Below are 17,747 nucleotides of genomic sequence, written 5' to 3'. Positions count from 1 at the left end.
CTCGATTGAGACCTTCTCCCCTTTGACTTTCCTCTTGATTTCCCACGATTTCTAGAGTTACTTCCTCTTTCAGTTGTTCTGCCCCTTCTTTGTGCATTCAAAGCACTTCTTGATGTAGATCCACCTGAGGATTTCCTACGAGTTTCCTCACTCAAAACAACACCGATCACATCATCATATTTTAGGGTACTAGATCCAGAAATAGAATTACTCACCGCCATTACCAAGCCATTCTAGCTTTCAAGCAAAGAACACAAAATCAAGAGAGCCCTAATTTCTTCATCAAAATTAATACCCATAGAAGATAACTGACTAGTAATAGTATTAAACTCATTTAAATGATCTGCAACAGATCCACCTTCTGCCATTTTCATATTAAATAAACGCTTCATGAGAAATACCTTGTTTGAAGCGGAGGGCTTTTCATACAGTATCGCTAGGGTTTTCATCAAATCTTCTATCATCTTTGCTTTTGTAATATTAAATGCCACTGATGGTGCCAAGCATAACCGAATGCTTTCGAGTGCCTTTCTATCCAAAAGATCCCATTCAGCCTCTGACATAGTTCCCTGATTCTTGGCTTTGCCTTCCAACGGCTTCCATAAATCCTTCTGATATAGATAGTCTTCCATTTGCATCTTCCATAACTGGAAGTTTTGCCCATTAAACCTATCAACCCTTAGCTTACCCTCATCTTCCATCACTCCCACTCAACCGTGAGACTCCCACTTAACCGTGAGACTTTCCTGCAGAGGATAACTAAAAAACAACCTTGCTCTGATACCACTTGTTAGGATAAACCACGGACAGAAATAAAAAAACTACATGCAAATATAACCAATAACAAAAAATAATAGAACACATAGAAATGAACACAAGGCACCAAGATTTAACGTGGTTCACCCAATCCCTGGGCTACGTCCACCAAACAGCAAGTCCGATCTTATTACAATCCAGTGATTACAACCTGATTACAATCCATAATCCCTTACAGCTCAATACCGCCACAAGAACCAATTTTGCATCACAACAGAATGAAAAATACCCAACCCTAAGCCCTTTTATACAAGTATTAAACCGCTTTAGGGTTATAACATGTCGGCCATATGTCGGCCATAATATGTTGGCTACCATGCCGGCCACGGCCCAATAAAATTTTTCGGGCCGATGCCCTGAACCCCACTATTTATGAAGTATGTACAGTACTTTCCTGATCAGTCACCACAATCTAACACAAAATTCAATTGTCACTGAACATGTAGATCCAACAGGTGCTCCTACTACTGAAGACATGAAAAACAAACAAGAACACAACCAGACAATGCTGGAAATTGCATCTGCACTCAGCTATGCTGAATTTGATGATATCAAAGGATGTGACATTGCATTCAAAATGTGGAAAGCCCTATCAGAAATCTATGGAGGAGATCAGAATGTACAAAGAGCAAAAAGAGAAAGTCTCGGAGGAAAATTTGATGACATGAAAATGGAAAAAAATGAGAATGTTGCTCAGTATGGTGCAAGAATAAAGGAAGTGGTAAGTGCAATAAGATGCTTGAATGGTCAACTGGATGAAGATACTATTAATAGTAAGTTCTTAAGAACCTTGCTTCCTATCTATGCTATTAGAGTATCAGCAATACAAGAGCTAAGATGTATACCAGGAAATAACCTAAGCTTTGAAGGTATAATAGGTAGACTCACTACATTTGAGTTATCTAACTTTGACAACTACAAACCTAAAAATGTTGAATCTGCTTTTAAGGCCAAGTTATCACTAAAAGATGTCGAACAAGTGAAATCAAGGAAAGGAAGAAAAATGAAGTATGTATCTAGTGATAGTAGCACTGATGAGGAAGATGTGGAACAATTGGAAGCTTTGCTCGCTAGAAGATTTCACTGGGGCAAAGGAAAATTCAAAGGTAAGATGCCTATCATTTGTTTCAATTGCAATGAAGTAGGTCATATTGCTGCAAGATGTCCACAGAAAAAGAATTCCAAGGAAGGCAACAAATACAAGAACAGAAGAGATGATGACAATGATGATGAAGTTGTTTATGTAGCCATGAAGGACCAATCTAATGAAGAAGAAGCCATAGCACTAGTGACATGTATAAACAAGAATGACAAATGGATCATAGATAGTGGATGCTCACATCATATGACAGGAGACAAAAGGTTTGTTAACTTTACTCAGTATGATGGAAATAGTGTTAGATTTGGTAATGATGCTCCATGTCAAATCAGAGGAAAAGGTTCCATTAAGCTCACAGACCAAATTTCATGTGACAATGCATACTATGTTGAAGGATTAAACTACAATTTACTGAGTGTCTCACAATTAGGCAATATAAGTTGCAAAGTGGAATTTGAAAACAAAACTGCAAAAATCTATGACAATGATGGTAAACTAATAGGAAAAGGAAATCAAACAAAGAGTAATTTGTTTTACCTTGATATGGATGATGCTTCTTGTCTATTTGCAAAATTTGATGATGAATGGTTATGGCATAGAAGATTATGTCATGTCAACTTTGACAATCTAGTCAAAATCAGTAAAATGAAGAAAGTCAGAGGTCTACCAAAATTGAAGAAGCCTGATAATGTCATGTGTAAACAATGTCAGCTAGGAAAGATGACAAAGTCAAGTTTCAAAAGCAAAAACTATACATCTAAAGAGATACTTGAGTTAGTTCACACTGACTTATGTGGTCCAATGGAAATACAAAGCTATAGAGGAGATAAATACATAATGTTATTTGTTGATGACTATTCCAGGATGATGACTGTTATGTTCTTAAAACAAAAATTTGATGTTTTTCAAATTTTTAAGTGGTATGTGGCCAGAGTTGAAAAGGAAACTGGAAAAAGCTTGAAATGTCTAAGATCAGATAGAGGTGGTGAATTTACATCAAATAAATTCGAGATATTCTGTAATGACAATGGAATCAAAAGACAGACATCAACTCCTAGAACTCCCCAACAGAATGGAATTGCTAAAAGAAGAAACAGATCTGTAATTGACTGTGCCAGAACATTAATGATGGAAAAGAATGTTGCTCTAAAATACTTGAGAGAAGCTGTAAGTGTAGTTGTTCATACATTGAACCGAGTACAAGCCAAGAAAGGTACAAATACAACACCTTTTGAATTATGGTATGGTTACTCACCAAATGTAAAACATTTCAAAGTGTTTGGTTGCAAATGTTTTATCCTTAAAGATGTTAGAAATGGAAAATTTGATGCAAAGAGTGATGAAGGTATATTTCTTTGTTACTCCACAAGAAGTAAGGCATATAAGTGTTTGAATATTAACACTAACAAAATTATGGAAAGTGCAAATGTAAATTTTGATGAGCACACAGAAGTCCAAGCTAAAGAACCAAAGAAAATGGAAGAATACAGAACCTTTGTATATTCTTATGAAGGAATGATTGTTGATGAGGATGATGTCAATCAAATTGAAAGTCAACAACAACTGTCAATTTCAGCCGATTCACAACCAGTGAATGCCGAGTTGCATTCAAAAGCCGAGTTACAGAATGAAAAAAATGCACAATCTGATTCTGAAGACAGTATACATGATGAAGAACAACCTGACAATGAATAGCATAGTGATCCTAAATCCAAAAGATCAAACATGGAAACAAGGACAAAGCCAAGATTATCCAAATATGTAAAAAGACATCACCCTGCTGAACAAATAATTGGTGACAAAGATGCAAGACCAATGACAAGGAATAGACTAAGACATGAATCACGTCTGATCAGCAAATCTGAACCCAAGACAGTATACGGTGCATTACAAGATGGCGACTGGTATAAAGCTATGGAAGAAGAAATTGATCAAATAAGAAAAAATAAAACCTGGAGTTTGGTTCCCAGACCAATTGACAAGAATGTGATTGGCACCAAATGGGTATTCAAAAATAAACTAGATGAGAATGGTGAGATTACTAGAAATAAAGCCAGATTAGTATACAAAGGTTATGCTCAAGAAGAAGGAATAGATTATGGAGAAACATTCGCTCCTGTTGCAAGAATGGAAGGAGTAAGAACTTTACTTGCATATGCTACCTACAAAGATTTTGAAGTCTATCAGATGGATGTAAAATCCACCTTCTTAAATGGTATACTAGAAGAAGAAGTCTACATTGAACAACCAGAAGGATTTTTTGATGAAAACAATAGGGATATGGTGTGTAAGTTACATAAAGCACTCTATGGTTTGAAACAAGCACCTAGAGCATGGTATGAGAGACTTCACAAGTATCTAGTGCAAATTAGATTTGAAAGAACTGATGACAACAGCAACATGTACATCAAAGCTGAAGAAGGTAAAGACATTATTGTATCTGAAATTTTTGTGGATGACATAGTATTTTGTGGTAAGGAAGCACTTTGCAAAGGCTTTGCTGACAAAATGAAACATGAATTTGAAATGTCTATGTTTGGAGAAATCAAATTTTTTGTTGGATTGCAAGTTCATCAACTCAAACATGGAATATTTATTACACAATCAAAATACATCAAAGAAATTCTTAAAACATTTGGATTGGAGGAATCCAAACCAGTTAGCACACCAATGGCCACAGGAAATAAGCTATCCAAAAATGATGAGTCAGCTGAAGTCAATCAAACAATGTACAGATCCATGATTGGAAAACTATAATATGTTGTACATAGTAGACCAGACATAGCATTAGCAGTTGGAATAGTGGCTAGGTTCTCTACTAATCCTAAAGAAAATCATCTCATAGCAGTAAAAAGAATAATGAGATATCTCAAAGGGACTGATGATTTTGGTCTATACTACAAAAAGAATGGAAAATTTGAACTCAATGCATATACAGATGCAGACTGGGGAGGAAACATTGATGACAAAAAAAGCACAAGTGGAGGTGCATTATTTCTAGGCAAAAGGCTGGTTACCTGGACTAGCAAGAAACAAACATGTATATCCCAGTCCACTGCAGAATTAGAATATGTGGTAGCTGCAGTCAATTGTACAAACATTGTATGGCTCACACATCTATTGAATGGAATGAAAGAAGAAGTAACAAAACCAGTGATATTGTATTGTGATAATACAAGTGCTATAAACATATCCAAAAATCCAGTTATGCATGCAAAAACCAAGCATATTGCAATCAAGTATCATTATGTCAAAGAATTGGTAGAAGACAAACAAGTGAAGTTGGAATACATTCACACAAAGGAACAAACTACAGATATCTTCACCAAACCATTGCCCAAGGATGTCTATGAATATCTTAGAGGCAAGCTGGGGGTTATACCCCTAAGTCAAGTAGTTTAAGGCAACAAGGAAGCTGCCTTGCATCAACAACAATAAATTATTGAAATATTAACAAGTTGATGCAAAGGATGACAATAGGAACAGAAACTCCAAATCAGTCACAAGCATGGTGACAGAAGGAGTAAGACAAAAAGAAGCCAAAGCTTATATTTTGCATGATAAAGATGCTACATCTTTGGCATTTATGTCAAAGAGGGAGAAATATGCTGAAAACTTATCAATGCAAAGAAAGAGGTAGATATATATGAAAGAGGGAGATATATGTGATCAGTAGTGAAAATGCAGCAAATCAATACAATCTTGGTGGTAACTGAATTGATTACTTGATCAGTTTTGTTTGCCATCAATTCCAAAGAGGGAGATTGTTGGAAATGATTGAAATGATCATAAGAACGATTGTTGGAATAATATATGGAACTAGTAAAGAATGTCCTCAATCATTGTTTTGTCATTGATGTCAAACTTGCTACTTGCACAGATTACAATTGCTTTAGTGATCCAAATACTATCAATTAGTTGATTGTCAAGGTGGAGGCAATCAATAAGATGTAACTAGAACACCTAGAGAAAGGTTGAAGTTATGATGTTGTAATGAAGTACAAGGATTAGTCAAGCCATTAATGAAACAGTGTATTGGATGACATACTAAAAGATACAAAGAATGAGCACACTGAAACATATCAAAGATCTAAGGTTTTAGCTAAGTCTTTTGTAAAGCTCAAACTAAGTTTATTAGAGAGAAGGAGCCGAGCAAGCTAGTAAGTGCCAAGCAAGCTAAGAAGTGCCGAACAAGCTAGTAAGTGTCGAGCAAGCTAGTAAGAGCTGAGCAAATTCCTAGTTAAGTGTTGAGCAAGTTCAAGTGTCAAGCAGAATTAAGTACTGAGCAAAACCAAGTGCCAAGCAGAATCAAGTGCCGAGCAAAATCAAGTACTGAGCAAAACCAAGTGCCAAGCAGAATCAAGTGCCAAGCAAAATCAAGTGCCAAGAAAAACCAAGTGTCGAGCATAATCAAGTGTTGAGCAGAACCAAGTGTCGAGCAGATATAGGTGTCGAGTAACACAGAGGTGTCGAGCACTAGTAACTCAATAATGTCGAGTTGCTGCATTATTTAGGAAATCGAAGATTCACCATATCTAAGCTGACAAAGTTGTTATCTAGAAATCTGTAAATTAAAAGGAAGATAAGAATGATGAGTTGGTGGCATAGAACACCATGTAGAATTTTTTTAAGATACAATTGGCAAAGTTTCAAGAAAAAAAAACAAGATATGGGGTAAATACATTGTATCCTACCTAATCCATTTTGAAACCCTAAAATTGGAGAGGGAGAATTGAGCGGCAAAGGAAAATCAGACTTGTATATAAGAAGGCATAAGTTAATGAAAAATAGAGTGGAATAGAGGGGATAGTGAGAGAGAGAGCCATGGTCAAGCATAAAAGCATGAAATGTTGAAGAATGAGCTACGTAGAAGATAACACAGGAACTCTGTTTAGATAGATGACCATAAGGATGATTGCATTGGCGAAATGTGTAGGAAGACTCAAGGAGACGAAGCTTGAGAGGGAGACAAGTAGTTAGAGCTGAAGTGATTGAAGCCAAGCATAAGGATTGAACTGAAAGAGTGATCTGAAATCTGTAAAGTATGTTGTAAGTTATGTTAGATCAAAAGACCATTATCGTTACTTTCTAGCAATTGTAATAGTAAGATAAATCCTATGGACTTAGGTTGGTTTAACAGCCATTAGATAAATCCTTTAACAGGGTGACATTCCAAGTGAATGTTCTAAAGACCTTTAACCAGGCCCATTCCTAACAGTTTGGTGAAATCCTCTAACAAGGTCACATTTAACAGTGTGTTGTAAGCCTTTAACAGGGCAGGCTCTTAATAGGGCATCACTTCAAAAGAGTGAGAATCAAGTAGCATGTTACTGGTGGTTTTTCCCAAATTGGGTTTCCACGTAAATCATTGTGTCATGTGTTGATCTTGAATGTTTTATCTTTGCATGTTGATTTACAATAATTTGCTTATATGACTGATTCAAGTTTGAACATATGAAAAGGGTATTAATAGGGCATTTGGACCTTGAATAATTGATTCACCCCCCCTCTCATTTATTCTAAAGAATTCTAACACCTAAAGCTCTCATGTTGACTCAGGCACATTATCTGGTGCATGGAAAGTAGGACTAGGATAAGAATCTTCCTAGCATGGCATGATACACATGGATTGTCTTTTTTGATATATGATGATGATTGATTATATGGATAGATTTGATAATTATTACATTTTTTTGGGTGTGACTCATTGAGAAATATTGTGTTGCTTGGAAGATTGTTGTTTGCTTAGTTTTTCTATATGAAATTTTTAGTTTATTATATACAACAACATGAAAGTATCTGTTGGAATTCTTTCTGGTAAAGAACATATCAGGTAGATTTAAACCTGATACCAAGAAACAAAGACCAAGGAAAAGCCTAAGGATGAGCTAAATCCTATATTCAACAAGGCTAAATCTTAACTCTAGGCCAATTAACAGAGTCAACGGGACTCACTTCACTTTAGGCACTACTAAGCCAAGGCGGGCAAACCTAAGGGATTTATCTTATTAACTTGATTTTCTTCTATGCAAGACTATCCCTTAGAGCAGAAATGGTCAATAATCTTCTATAATTTTTTGACAAGTTTCTTGATTAAAGTAGCTAATTATAACCCAAAAGTAACAGCAAATAAGCCATGAGCAACACTTTTATTTCTTCAATATAAAAAGGGAAATTGATTTTTTGTTGTGATTTTTATGTAAAAAGGTGAATCAGCAATGTACTCTTGAACTTTAAAATGGACCAGTGGGATATAGAGTCAGAAATTAGTAGCTTTGGACCTTTTTTAATCAACTTGTGATTGAAAATGTCAATATTAAACTTTTAGTTTCATTCTGATTCTCATCCTTTCCATAAATCCTAAACCTTATCAATTATAGAAAGCATTTAACCAATTCTTTGAATTAGCAGTAATCAATAAAAAACATACAACCTTTTGGATTGCATTAAACTAAAAGAAACTTGTCTATTCAGTCCCAAAGCTATAGATATATGAAAAAGAGACAAAACTTCAACTATAATGATATTTAAGGATAAATCCTTCAATTTAAGTCTTAATACTGTAAATAAAACTCATAGTATGACACAGAGAGAAAACCATTGGTCCCAAATATTCCTTTTGTATTCAAGTATGCATACATATGAACTCATTCAGATGATTACATAACAAAACTGGATGGACTGTAAAATAATACATGAAACATATAAAAGTTCTACAGACAATTGACCTCTACTTCTCATCTTGGGAATCCATATATAGGATTGCAACAAGCTAGAGATGAGAAGAGGACACATGTCAAAATTTAAATGGAAAGAAAAACTTTTTGGAAGATGTACACAATAAATACATAGAACATTCTTCCAAAAATATCTATCAAAAAGATAAGTAGCTGAGGAAGTAGAAAAAAATTTGATCTTTTCTTCTCCATGTACTTCATCTACCTCATATGCAAAATATCTTAGCTACCTCCTATTGACAAAGCCTTTATTTCACCCACTGCTTCTCAAACATAAAATTCTCTTTTGGTGGCCCAGTCGGTATTCTTTACCTCTTGTAGATCTTGAGTGGCCTTGGTCCACCTAAAATCCATGATTTCCTTGGATTCAACAATAAACTTATTCAAATTTATCTTTTCCTTAAAAAGAGAATAAATCAAAGTATGGAAAGGGGAATCAAAGGTATGTTCAAAAACTGCTACTGTAGTCTCCCAGGTCAAAATGTCATCAAAAGAAGTTGACCACTCCTGTTAGACTCTTACTACATTGGTAGCATCAAGTATTGATGGTATACAGGGTTCCACTCTATTAGACAAAAATTTCAATTTTTCTTGTATAACTTGTAGTTTACTAGTAAAGAAACCACTTAGTTCCCTTACAATTTCTAGGCTTTACTTTACAGTGATAATCTTATCTAGAAAGTCTGGCTTTTTAGCCATCAATACAATCAATCTATCTAAAAATTGAATATAGGGCCCCCATAGGCCAAAAGTGGGTGTTAACCATGAGAGTGCCTCATTGTAAAACTACTCAGCACTTTGTAAAGCAACATATAAATTGTGAGCCTATTGTGATATGTTCTTTAAAACATCAACCCTATGGCTCATCATATTTTTAAGGATCTTTGTACTTACATCTCCTCCCTACTAAGTTGATTGAGTATCAATACTCATTCCCCTTGGTTGTGATGATACATCTTCCTCTATATCCTCTTTTTGAATCAAGGCCTCAGTAGTGTCCTTGACTAGCATTGATGTCCCTTGTCTCTCTTCTCTCTAAGCTAGAGCCATCCTCTATTCTATTGTGCTAGTTGCTCTTTGAGAGATGCAATTTCATCTTCAAGGCCCTAGATCTTTGCCTCAAGCTCAGCAATCTTTTCCTTATATACATGGCTTCTTCTAAGCTCATTCTCATAGAGCTTCCTAACATCAATATAGTTATGGATGGACTGGGCCAACCTGGTTTCCATTTCCTCCACCTTGGCTTCATTCATAAATGAGAATTGCTTTAATGCCTTGGATATCTCTGTGCTAGAGGTGCCTTGTAGAGTCCATATAATCATGTTTCCCTATTTTGTGCTCTATACATCTATCAATTTGGGCTTGTTGGAAGCAGGGGCCATGCTCCAAACTGCTAAGGACTTGGTATCAATGTTGAAACCAGTCCCTCTCTCCAATCCATCTGTACTAATTGCCTCATAGGAGATGGTACTTTCCTGCCTTCTGATCTGATCAAGCATAAATGCTTGTTGCAAGTCCCAACCAAGCACCAGTAACATACCACTCCTCTACACTAAATCTCTAGCATCCTCTAAAGTCATTACTTCACTTTCAAGATCATAAGCCTATGGCTTCTCAATCAATTCCATCATTTGCTCATTAGATTCATCTGGTTTCATTTTAAGGACAAGCTCATTTTGTTTAATTTTATATAAAAAAGCCTTTTGAATTCATTAGACTTAATGAATTCATCATCCTCTAAGAATTGTTGAGCTTGGATGATCCTGTCATCTAATCTGGCTACAACCAATTCCAGGTCTGTCAAGGTGTTTTTAGTTGCATCAGCCTTGGTTTGTAGGTAGTTTTGCCTCATGTCAATAAAATATTGACTTCTTCCTGGTAAAATTTGCAAGGTCCTTTGCCTAACCTATGGAGGGATCTAAACAATATTCTGCCTCTTGTTTCCTTTGCCCATCCAAGATGCCCAAGGTGCATCCTCCTCCTCTACCTCAAGAGTCACATCAAGTTCAGGGCTTTCAGGACAAACTCTATCTTCCACCCCATTGGACCTTCTAGAAACTTCGCCATAATCTCTACATGGTCCATGACCATCTTTCTAATTCTTTCGGGGTAAAGGATATCCAGGTAGAAACCTACAAATTGAGGATCAATTCTTTTCAACTTACTTTCTACCCTCTAAACATCATCAAGCTTTGCAAGCTTATCAATTGCCTCCCCTTCTGCTACTATGTTAGGGATGATTTCTTCATGGGGTAGCTCCTTGGAGTTTGGCAATACATAATTTCTCATTTCCTTCAATGTTTCCCTTATCCAACCCTCAGAATCATAAATTCTATAAGGGCTAGTACACAAATTATAATGATATAGAAAAGAATGAATCAAATCTAGGGCCTCCTTGCCTATGGTGAAATCACCAATCTTAAAACATCTACATAAAAAGGTTCCTCTATGCACCTTAGGCCCTAGATACTCTCTATTTACCATAAACAATTGCCAAATAAACTCAATTATTCCTAGCCTAGGAGGAATGAATTTTGGTAAAATATGGGGTGGCTAGGGACAACCATAGACTCTCATTAGAGACAAAGTGGGAAACAAGAAAATATCCCCCCAATTATGATCTAATCTTTTCCACTCTGGTAACAGGGCTGGTCTTAAAAGACCTTTCAAAATCTTGAGGGCCCTAAAGCACCCTGGGTCTAACATCTTCATTATAATGGCACTGAAATTATTGAAAAATGACACAGAATTAGAAAAATCGTAAGTTTTATCCCATACCTATGTCCATAGCTATATTGGAAGATCTCCATTCAAATCAAAAGTTTGATCAATAAAATCAAAACTGATATATTGAACATTCTTATAGAGGATCAAATGCATCAATATTGAGTAGTAGGGGAAAGTAAATTATCTCATATCTCCAGTTTGAGCCCTAGCAATGTTCTCCTTCATTATATCCAGAATATAATTAACATAGTCATACTCACAGGCATGGTAGGAATCCTACACATCCCTGGCAATTATGTATTCTGCTCCCTAGACATCATCAAACCCATCTTTTTTGACTACCTTGTGGACACCATAATTAGTTTTAACAAAGTAACTTTTGAATTTATCTAGTGGCATCTTTTTATGTATCTTATTTGGATATTCACCCACCTTCTTCAAATCACTGGGGATATGTTGCAGTAATGAAGCTCTTGTGAAAGCATTAGGGTTTTCTTTGAAACTCCTTTACAAATCCTTCAAATCTATAGGCTGACCCATTGCACCAATTAATCCAAAAGCTTCAATGAAAGACTCTTGATCTAAAGTACATAGAATTCTTCCATCTTTCCTGTGAAAAGACTTGGTGGCCAAGTTATAACATTAAAATAGAGCCTTCATCAAATCCACATCCATGAAAACCTCTGGGAAGAACAATTTGGCAAGGTTCTTTTTCCATGGATTACATACAGGAATTTTCTTCTCCCTATTACAATAAAAGAAATAAAAGAGCTCAGAACCTGTAACATTAGGGCATTTGGCATCTCTACATTTAGCATATGGGTCAAAGAGGGCATGATCATCACTAGAGTTTGCATTAGTAGAACTCAGGAACAATTTTATCCACTCTTCTGGAAATCGGCTAGGCTTCTTCTGTCTGGTTTTACATCCTTTAGAAGTTGAGGTCTTTGAAATTGCCATATCTGAGGCCTAAATTTCTTCCACTTCTTGGTCAGACATTTTGAAAGTATGCAACTAAATTATCCAAACTAGATATTGTTCTGTCTCTACAGGAAAAGCTCAAATTATCTATCTCTTTAAAATGGAAAATTGTGATTATGAGAAAAGAAGATCTTATAAGTTGATATGTGCAAACTAACGTCTATGTTGCATTGATTTCAGCATGCTTGAAATACAATATCAATCTTTTCTATCAACTTCATGGAGCATCATCATTAATTTCCAACTCTGCACTTTTCGTACTGCATTCAAATCTTATTGGTCAAGAAGCCCACTATCCATTTCTTATTATTATGTTTCTGTCAAAATTAGATCCTATGATATTATGACAAGGTAGCTAAAAAGACCTTTTGTAACATTGTAATACTATATTGATGGCTTTCTGATCTTACAAACAACCTTCAAAATTCATGTCAGCCAATCGGACATAGTGGCAATACCCCTTACGATTCTACAACACCCTTTCTTGTCACAACATTGGCATCAAATCCATCTCATTCCATAATCTCTTGACAAGTGGCTTCATAACATCACAGATCACCTTCATTTACCCTATGATCATACGATTGCAGTTAAGCTCATCTCTTCATAACATCGCAGAGGATCCTTTTTTATTTTACAATGTTACGAAAAAATTGAAACCTTTATCTCGTAACATCGGCAGCTTATCACTTTTCTTGTGTGATCTTACGATTGAGCCCTGATCATACGATCCGAGAACCTCTTTCACAACCTTGAGATCTTACGATGAAGGATTTAACATAAGATTAGAGACCATAATTTTCCGCTCAACATGCATTATAAAATCTTCACTAGTCCCACTAACTCTAACAATAGACATATCTCGCACTCATACATTGGCTCTGTCTAATCAAGAAATGGACACCTGTCTGAAAGCTCATCACCTATTTTCCTTTATCATCCTTACAATCTTATGATGACAATGTATTGTGCCATCATAATTCTATCTTTATTCTTTCTATGATCACACGAAAAACCCCTTGTCATAGCATCTTAGCCCTCAAAATGAAACTTCCTAGCTATACAACAATATCATGGGATCGTAGATCTCCATCTTTTGCTTCACAATCTAACATTGAACACCTTAGCATAGGATCACAACTACCCCTTTAACTACTCACAATACCATTATAAACCTTTCATCATGAGATTGGAACTCTTCAAATTCGATCTTGGCGATCCTACGATAGCATATGAATTGTAACATTGTAGAAGATAATTTGCCAACACTTAAAACATTATATGATCATAAGATACAAAGAGTATAGTATGACTGGGGAAACTCAAAAAACTATCCACAATAACATGACACAACCTTTATCCTGAGATCAAAAAAGGTGAATACCCTTGCCTACAATACTCTGCTAACCCTCCATCATTACATCGTAAGAAACAATGTACTTAGAAAAATAAAAACCCTCTCACTTATATGGCCTAGGGTTAGGGAAGTAAAAATGATGGAGATCAAGCAAATTCGCTAGGGTTAAACTATAAATGGGAATCATATAATCATAACCCTATCAAAATAATTCAAAATTTTCACCACAAAACTTTAAAAATTATCATCAGTGAAAAAGGGGCTAATAGTATCCCAAACCAATATAAAGTTAGTGATAGTGTGAACCTTTAACAACTCATAGTTCTGGCCTAGTTTTCACTTTGCTAAGAATCTTTTAGGAATTAAAATTAAATCCTTAGATAGGCTCATAAGTGGTCCCAGAGCACCAATCCCATTACCTTGTGGATTTTCTTCTTGAATGTGCTAGTGCAATAAAGAACAACATAAAATTTGGAAACCTCCACAATTTCTTGAAGACAAAATAGTTTCAAAGGTAATTGGAATACATACAATGGTTGAAAGGGTTCCAAATGTAGGGGAGGAGGTGAATATAGAAGCAAGGGACACCCTAAGAGATTTGAGAGATTGACAAAATCAAGTTGCTACTATTTTACAACAACTCACACAAGCCATACAAAAAATGAATACTAGGTTCAAAAGACTATTAACCAAAAATCCCTTCTCACCAAAAAATTGAATTTAAGGCTTAAGCATACCCTAATATCATATATTTCAAATTTCAAATATTAGGGCACACGAGAATACCTTGGTTATGTGCATTATATCCTAAGTCCCAAGGTTAAGTTCATATTTTAATATCCCTATGGGCTCGCATTTCTCCACCATCAAATCTTTCTAGATCTATGACCATCACCTTGTCCCCTTAGGAAGTTACAAGGGTTTTATGGAAGGCGACAAAGTGACATTGTGACACATGGACCAAGTGACATCATTCCTTTAGCGGGCCAAAAAAGTAAAGACTTGTTAGATGAGTTGGAGCAATATTAGACAGGTTGGCACATAGACAAGTTTTAATTGGTTTGGATTTTGGCATGATCAATAGGTTGGTTGCATGTTTCTGGGCCATTAGATGGAAGAAGATCAATGGTGCCCGCTACATCATTATATTAAGTTACAAGTATTTTAGTTATAGCGACATAGTGAGCACTTGCCATGTGGATTATGGGTCCTTTTTCCCTTGGCAAGCTACAAAAGTGAAGAATTGTTAGATAGGTTGGAATACAACTAGAATTCTATTGGTTGTCACTTTCTTGTATGTTGTATTTTGTCAAATTTTCTGACAATGCAGGGAAGCAATGTTATGACATGTGGACTCATGGACTAGGTAGTGTTGTATGGGCCAAATTGTGACAAGTTGATGAGTCAAACTGAGTTGGCCTACAGATGCATTCCCATTGGCCAAAGTTTCAAGGGCACAAAGGAGGTTCAACAATATTTTCCATCGTAGATCTCTAGAAGATCTATGATTATCACTTTTTTGGTAACAAAAAATGTACAATGGTTATCTATAGTGACAAAGTGTCATCATGCCATGTGGCAGGTGGGCCTAGTTCATTTGTGGGTTGTGGTGTGGTGGATTGGTGTCAAATAGGTTGGCAAAAGGCCATGTTTCTATTGGTCGATGCACTAACAGGTTGGGTGTACTTTCGAAGTTGTCATATGGTGGCAGATCAATGTCTCTTGTTATGTTTCTATAGGAAAATGATTGATCTTTAGCTATAGTGACATAGCAAGGATTGGGCACATGCCCTTGCGGTCCTGAGTGGAGACTAACAGTTAGTAATGACGATTAAGTTGGTAGTTTCTTAAGCCATCATGGTTAAATTTTGAAGGATGGCATAGTCGAGGTGATATGGTGGTCAAACCTATAAAGACCTTACAAGGCGGCAAAATGTAATAATATTATTGGTCCATGTGTCTCTTTCTATTTTTTGAACCTATTTGATTATTGATTGCAATGATTTGGCAAGCCAAAAAATGAAGGGTGGTTTTCTTGCGCGATCTGATCTCCATGATCTACCTCAACCAGTCCAGAGTTATTATTGTGCTAGAAATGATGTAGAGGCATTCCTTCCACCACCTAATTGTCCATTTTGATGGTTCTAGAATTGATTGGCATCATTTCTTTCACTTTAGGGTTTCTTCTAAGTCAGACTTTCATGATTTTCATGCCTCTACAAGTGTACAAAATTAGATCTATTGTTTGGATTGCCTAGATTGTTCTTTGGGCACTTAATGGAAATGGTTGTAGAGTAAATTTAGTGAGAAATATCTCAGGTATGCTTGAACTATAAAAGCAAATTTTTAATTATTTCTTATGGTCGAACTCTTCTCTGTTTCTCTGATATTGCTCTGCAAGTTCATTGTAAATCCCCTTTGCCTCTAGACCTAATGACATTCTGCCTTGCCTCCTTTAGCCATTAATGACTATGAAAGATCTATTTACCTCTCTTCAATGTTTTGTGGCTACCTACAATTTGCATGATTGTATCTCTTTTTACCTATGGACGATATATAAGTGAACATCTCATCTTCATTGTGTCATTTATTTGGGTTTTCTAATCTATATGTGATTGTTGGATTAAAACAAGTCTAGAAGTGTATATCTTTTGGTATCATGCTAGTTCAAAAGTGCATGTATGGGTAGAGATTGGTTTGAACACTCTATTTTGGTACATCACCCCTTAGGTTAGAGTAGGTAGATTTTCTTTCATGCATTCCTTCTCCCTTTTTCTCTCCAAGTATAGTTAGGTGCACCCTGATAGTAAAGGAAGTCGGCCTTCTTTGGAGACTCAACCTCATAGTTCAAGTCGCACAACTTGTAGGTTTTTTCCATGCTTCACAAGGTTGTCCTTAGGTCAAAACTTTGGACAAGGGTACAAACTTTTGTGACAACAATTTTTGGCATGCCCAGAGGGACAATATTCAAAAGATTTCAAAGCCTACTGGTGTCAAAAGAGAAGAATTTCAAGTTGACATTGAGAAGATAGTGTTGCTCCCAGTATTCTAGGCCTTCAAGAGGCTCATTTCCACAAAACACTTGGTGAATCTACACCCTTCATATCTAGTTTCAGACTATAGTTGTTGTAATTCATGCCCAAGACTGAAACAAGGGCATCTTCTAGAGGTAATTTTCAATATCAAGAGTTTTCATTTTCAAATCCTAGAAGAAAAAAAACTAGAGTATCTTTATCACTAGTTAGGAGTATAAAGGAAATACATACCCCTGCAAGGTCAATCTCCACTCCTCCTATTGTGAGATCTCAACCTAGAAAGCTATCAACTCATATCAATAGACCATTTTCTTATATGGCTAGAGCTCATGCTTTTACCACCTTTAGTGGTGGAAGTCCTCTTTTATTGGCCCAAAGACATGACATACCAGTAGTTGCACTTAAAAGTATACCTAATTTTATTGGTGAAACTTCTATCTCTCCTTTATAAGACATTCCAGAGGTTGCAAATGTTTGTAATAACCATGGTATTACAGAAGATGATGTGGTCATTAGACTCCTAGCTTCATCTTTAAAAGGGAAAGCCCTACAATGGTATAGGGGTCTATCACATGGTTCTATAACAGATTGGGATGGATTAGGAGTAGGACTATGGAGTCTTATCCAAACTCAATCCTTACCCTAACTATGGAGTCTTATCCTCACTCCAACTTTATAATATTAACCATGATATAATCATTTACACTAACCATTATTGTAATTGTAAACCATATTCACTACCTTATCCCCAAATCTTTACCCTAACCTAAATATTAAATCCTAGTTCTTTAAACAAAATATTAATTTCAATTCTAAACCCAAACCCAACCCTGCCAAGCTAACCCTAAACTCTTATCCTAATCCTAACTCTAAATTTTAACTCTAATAAAAATCTCAACCCTAACCATAATTGAGACCATGATATAAACCTTACAATTTTTACATTTATGATAGAAATAATATGATTTACATTAAAAATTAAAAAATTAAAAAAA

Source organism: Cupressus sempervirens, chromosome 5 (genome assembly GCF_028749045.1).
Source record: "Cupressus sempervirens isolate cs-2001-9-10 chromosome 5, ASM2874904v1, whole genome shotgun sequence".
Classification (NCBI taxonomy): Eukaryota; Viridiplantae; Streptophyta; class Pinopsida; order Cupressales; family Cupressaceae; genus Cupressus; species Cupressus sempervirens.
This window is presented reverse-complemented; position numbering follows the sequence as displayed.